A 6,568-nucleotide genomic window follows, 5' to 3' on the forward strand; every position below is an offset into this window, starting at 1 on the left:
TGTCTGTCTGTCTGTCTGTCTGGGTAGTTGTTCCTGTTTGGGTGTCTGTTTTATCTTTATGTCTGTTTGGCTGTCTACTTGCCGCTGATCTTATCTGAATACATGTCTTTTGCAATAATCTCTCCCTCGATCTCTCTTTTTCTACCTGTCTCTCTTTTTCTACCTATCTATCTATCTGTATGTATCTATCTATCTCGTTTCCTGTGTTCCTGACGGTCACCTTGCAGCCCGGACGAACGTAATGCACTTGGACGGTGAATGAGGAAGTGCCAGAGACTTATTAAGGATTTCAACACTGATTTTACCTTTCTCGTTAGACGTCACACGATTGGGTAAAAGCGCTCGTGGTTCTGGGGCACAAGCTGCATGCCGTGCGTGTTCTGATTTTATCTCTTCTCTGCATTTGCCTTTATTTTTGTTTGGCTTTTTCTCTCTTGCTTGCTTTTAAACTGAATTTCTTTATGCTTCTTGATTCGCTCTTTTCTCTATTGTTTTCTTTTAATATTTTTGGAAAGTTTTAAGCAGGACTTCTTATATCTGTTTGCTGTGGCTCGTCTACGTATTTATTTTCATCGGCTTAATATTCCATCATTCTTACGTTGTTTGACCCCTTGAATGCGAACCGCCTACAAGAAAACCTCACCAAGCTGCAGGAATGGAACAAAAAGTGGCTGCTACAATTCAATGAAGAAAAATGTAAAGTCCTGCACCTTGGGAGGGAATATCCAGTACACCAATACCACATGGGAAACACTGCACTATTCACCACAGAGGCAGATAAAGATTTGGGACTACATGTTACCAGGCTACCAGTGAAGGCGAAATCCGTGCCAATCGCAGCGAACTGGTTAAGTGTAAGAAGCATTCACAACAACACTCGCTTATCTATAACACTTCACTCAACGCAAAATACACACCAGAATCATTGTTTGGTCTTCTTTATCAGATATTTCTTATGTTCTTGATATGCGTAATGAGCTTGTGGTACTTTTTATTGGATCACTAAAGCCAAGGGAGTGTTTTGATGCTTAAAAGAGTGCGAGACTTGGATTCAGTTACGATGCGTTTGTGACGAATTTCAGTGTTTTTGAGCCGATTTCACAGTCCAACACAGTGTCTTCGTAACAGCCCGAACCAAATTATAGAATCCTATGCAATCGAAAATGGTGAAGTCTTCGATGCCACACTAAATACACAAGACTTTTCCTGTATAGTTTCATCAAATATGTGAACTTAAATATAAAGACTAGACACTATACAAGGAAATTTCGAAGGCTCTGGTATTGGTTTCGGAGCTTAGTAACCTGTCATGGGGAACTGTGAAACTGGCCATTAGTGTTTGTCAAAGAAAATCACAGGGCTCATTAACATAATCTACATGTAAAACAGAGCATAATAGAAGAGGAGCAAATTTAGATTATATTTGAGCTGATTTTCCTTATTATCGCTCTGTATTCTTAAAGTAATGGAGATTCACTATTTGGACCCACGAACTAAACTATGTGTGCATGGAGGTAGGTCTTTAAGGGTCATAGTTTCCGGACGCGTTGCCACTGTGCTCAACTCCGACTCACTGGCTTAACTAATCCCTATTACTGAAAGAAAAGCCAATTAATATATCAGGTGTTTGCCATTAGATAGTACCAAGGTATTCTATTCAACACACACACGCACACACACACACACACACACACACACACACACACACACACACACACACACACGCACACACACACACACACACACACACACACACACACACACACAGGAAAGAAAGCAAAGATAATAATAATAAGAGGAAGCAAACAGCATTAGTACCAGAAGGGCAGAGGAGGCAAACATCGAGGAAAAAAAATAATAGTGCCTTAGAAAAACATGCGGGGTGGGTGGGAGAGAGAGAGAGAGAGAGAGAGAGAGAGAGAGAGAGAGAGAGAGAGAGAGAGAGAGAGAGAGAGAGAGAGAGAGAGAGAGAGAGAGAGAGAGAGAGAGAGAGAAAATACGACCTTTGTGCGCAAGCGAAAAAAAGAGTAAGAATATAAAAAGAAAAGAGGAGGAAGAGCTGGAAGATTAGGAGGAGGAGGAGGAGGAGGAGGAGGAGGAGGAGGAGGAAAGGAGAACAAGATGAGAAAATATAATAGCGGAAGATAACGAAATGGAGGTAGAAAAAACGGAGCTCTGGAAAAGGTGAAGCGAAGAAGAGGAGCAAGAGATGGAAGAAGAGGAGATGATGAAAGATGAAGAGGAGTAGAAGGTGGATGGGAAACAAAGAAGATGATGCGTGAAGAAGAGGGGAAGGAGGAGCAGGAGCGAAAGATGATGAAAGATGAAGAGAAACAGAAGGAGAATGGGGGAAAGAAGAGAATGGAAGAGGAACAGAAGTAGGAGTAGAAAGAAGGGGGAGAAAGGATGAAAATAAAGAAAAGTATAGAAAAGGAGAAGAAGGCGGAAAAGAAGGTAGAGGAAGAAAGATGAAGAGAGTGGAAGCGTCAGGAGAAAAAGGATAAAAATTAATATATAAAAGATTGAAGGACGGAGGAAGGGAAGAGAAGAGGGAGAAGGAGGGCAAGGATTCGAAGCATGTGTAGGAAGAAGAGGAAGAAGAAAAAATGATATATGAAAAAGAATAGGAGGACAAGGAGGATAAAAAAGGAAGAGACAGGAGAAGAGGAAAGAGGACAAGGATTCGGAACACCAGGAGGAGAAGGAGGAAGGAAGAGAGGGAGAATGACGAAATATGAAGAAGAGTAGGAGGAGGAGGAGAAGGAGGACAAGGATTAGAGGAGGGTGTGGTCAGATGAAGGTGTGGTTGCCTGCCTTGCCTCGTCTTCGTTAAAGGTTCCGGGATAATATTTATGTATCTTGAGGACGGAAGCGAGACAGAGGAAGGGAAAAAATTGTGTCCAGTGAAAGTAGAGAACAACCCGGCCCAAAGGAGCAGAGGGAGGGGCGCAAAGGGTATCATTACACGTGTTCTTCGGAGTGTCTCAACAAATAGGTTCTTGGAAAGGAATAATTATAGCTCGAAGGGAGTAAAATGTGTCATTCCTTTTTTGCGTCTTGAGAAAGAGAGAAGAAAAAGAGCGATACTAAGAAAAGAAAGGAAATAACAGATATGCATTGTAATGGGGATAATAGTAATGATAATAACAATAATAATAACAATAGTAATGATAATGATAATGATAATGATAATAATAATAATAATAATAATAATAATAATAATAATAATAATGATGATAATAATAATAATAATAATAACAGCAACAACAACAGTAATAGTAGGAATAGTAGTAATAGTAAGAAAAAATAAGAAGGAAAAATAGATATAAAGGGCAAGGAGCTTGCGTACCATTACTGGTGCTTTTAGAAAAAGTCATCTGTTATCCTTTTTGATTGGCGTGACAGTCTTCACTGATTGATTTATTATTCGTATCAAGAAACGCGGTTAGACTCTAAAAAACGAACCTCGAATCACCCCAAACAGTGAGCGATACAAATAAAATAAACCAATCAAATACAAAAAAAGAGAAAATACGTATAAAGAAACTGAATAAAAAAGCACAAAAACTCATGTATAAAAATAAGGCTACATAACAATAACTTCAAAACGTAGACTAACAGAGGAACATAGGGAGTCTGCAAGAGGACGGTAGGCATATGCAAGGCAGCTCCAGTGAACCAAACCCCACCTAACATTACTATCCATAATTTTATTTGATCTTCATTAATGTGTCTATCGTACTGGCACTCACTACATGACTGCAAGGCCCGTTCCATTCATCCACCACTGTTGGTAAACCGATTCTTGCCAATATCCTTGTTAAATCTCAACTTATCCAATTCAAACCCATTACTGCGTGTCTTACCCGGCTCTCTTACCATCAGAGCCTTATTAATATCCCCCTTATTAAAGCCAGTCATCTATTTATAAAACTCGATCAAGTCTCCTCGCACCCTTCGGCTTTCTAGAAAATGCAAGTTTAATTGTTTAAGTATTTCCTCGTAAGGCAAGTTTCTTAACCCCTGAATCATCATTGTCATCCTCCTCTGTACCGATGCTAACCTTTTGATATCTTTTCTATAGTAAGGTGACCAGAACTGAATCGCATAATCGAGATGAGGTCTCAGTAATGCTACATATGGCGTGTGGATGACTTCAGAGCTTCTATTGCTTACGCTCGTTGAAATGGATCATGTTATAGTACCCTGTTTGCACGCTTTCTATCATGGATGTATTGTGCCCTTGGACGGAGATCAGAGCTCACTGAGATCCCTAAATCCCTCTCACACCTAGACCTGCTTGGGGGTTGTGTAGTTTAAACAATAATTATGTGAAGGGTTATTCCTTCCTACACTCAGAGTATTGCATTTTCCGACAGTGAACTCCATCTGCCACTTCCCCGCACAATCATACAATTTGTCTAGTTCGTCTTGGAGAACACTAGCGTCCTCAATTACACTGTTGAGCTTTGTCGAACGCTTTACTAAAATCAAAATATAATCATCATAGTATTCATCCATAACTGCCGTTTCAATTAAAATGAAAAGAGTCTCATGGGATGGATTTCAGGAGATATATTCAACATCTGCCAATCTCTGCTCCTTTTTATGAATAAAAAATTGAATATATAAATAAAAGATGACATAAATTTCATCAGTGCAGGAGGAAAACTTACGAGGCTCAGGAAGTGGAGCACATGCATACCTCAAGACCGGTCCAGCTTTGTCAAGGAGATATAAATGTATAAAGGTGAGCATCTGCTATTACGACTACTACTACCACTACTACTACTACTTCTACTACTACTACTACTAATAATAATAATAATAATAATTCTTCTACTACTACTTCTACTTCTACTACTACTACTACTACTACTACAGTTACTACTATTTCCACTAATACCACGACTACTACTACCACTTTTTCTTGGCGGTAATAATAATAATAATAATAATAATAATAATAATAATAATAATAATAATAATAATAATAATAATAATAATAAGGCCTTGTGAGCAAAGTGAAGAGGAAGTAAACTATAACTCTCTCTCCGTCTGTCTCGAATTCATTTCTTCCTCGTTACATATTTCTTGCTTGATATATCTATTTGTTTACGACGAGACGGAAGCGATTTATGGAACGCGTCCAAGAGTGGGAGTCGAGGGGAAGAAGGCGCGTGGAGAGGAAGGAAACTTGTCGGGGCGGAGGCTGACAGGAAGGAAAGCAAAACACGGGAAAACACTTTGACTTTTGTGTCTTTCTCTCTCTCTCTTTTTCACCTTCTCTGATCAGGTGAGGGACCTTGCCTTACCTTGACTGACTCTGACTCTGACTCTCTCTCTGACTCTCTGACACACTCTCTCTCTCTCTCTCTCTCTCTCTCTCGCAACAATATTTTTTCTCTCTCATCCTTGCCTTTAGCAGTTCTTGAGGGATTTTATGAGGGGTAGGCAAGGGGGTAGTGGTGGTGGTGGTGGTGGTGGTGGTGGTATTCGTGTGCTGAACTCTGTCATTAAATGGTCGTTTATTAAAATATATTGTTCTTGAAAACCCACCTTGCAAAATGTTACACGCGAGAGATAAAAATTTAATAGTGTGTGTGTGTGTGTGTGTGTGTGTGTGTGTGTGTGTGTGTGTGTGTGTGTGTGTGCGTGAGCGCGCACTAAACTAACAAGGAAAACATCATCAAACACTCAGACAAGCACTGATAAACAAACACAGCGACAGAGGAAAAAATAAGAGACAAGAGAAACACAAATAGAGATAAACACAGACAATGGGACAGACAGAGACGGATACAGACAGACACACAGACTGATCGACTGACATTCTGAATAAAAAAGAAAAAAAGAACCCGATGACAGTAAGATACCATTTCCGTTTTTTTTTTTTTATATTCAACCAAACTTCCTTGATCTATTCTTAGTCTGTTTGAATTCTTGTTTAGCGTCGAACTTTAATTAACTTCCATTACTTCCACACACACAAGAAATGTAAAATCCATCTGTGTTTGTATATGTGAGTCTGCCTGTGTGTCTGTTTGTCTGTGTGTGTGTGTGTGTGTGTGTGTGTGTGTGTGTGTGTGTGTGTGTGTGTGTGTGAGGAGTCGTCTTCCGCCTTACACACCAACTATTTCCAAAGTCCGAAAAGGAAATCAAACGCGTTCCCATGAGTGTTTTTTTACGTTCACTGTGCCGAGACCTTGACCACAGAGACCAGCAGAGTTAACAAGCTACCCCCGGAAAGGCTCAAAACTCCTATGAAAACCTTAGTAAATGCGTGTGCTTGGATGACGAAATGTTTCAGAATATGGTCAATTGTCTGTGTGTATATATGTGTGTGTGTGTGTGTGTGTGTGTGTGTGTGTGTGTGTGTGTGTGTGTGTGTGTGTGTGTGTATATCTGCTTATACACGTCTCTCTGTGTCTACTCTTTGTCTATCTATTTATCTCTCTCTTCCTTTTACAAACGGGGAAGGGAAATGGTAAGGAAACGGGGAAATTTATGAATTCCCCATTTTTTCTCTGACTGGGTGATGGGGAAATCGGAAATGGGCAATACGATG

The sequence above is a fragment of the Eriocheir sinensis genome, chromosome 9, assembly GCF_024679095.1.
Source record: "Eriocheir sinensis breed Jianghai 21 chromosome 9, ASM2467909v1, whole genome shotgun sequence".
In the NCBI taxonomy this organism is placed as follows: Eukaryota; Metazoa; Arthropoda; class Malacostraca; order Decapoda; family Varunidae; genus Eriocheir; species Eriocheir sinensis.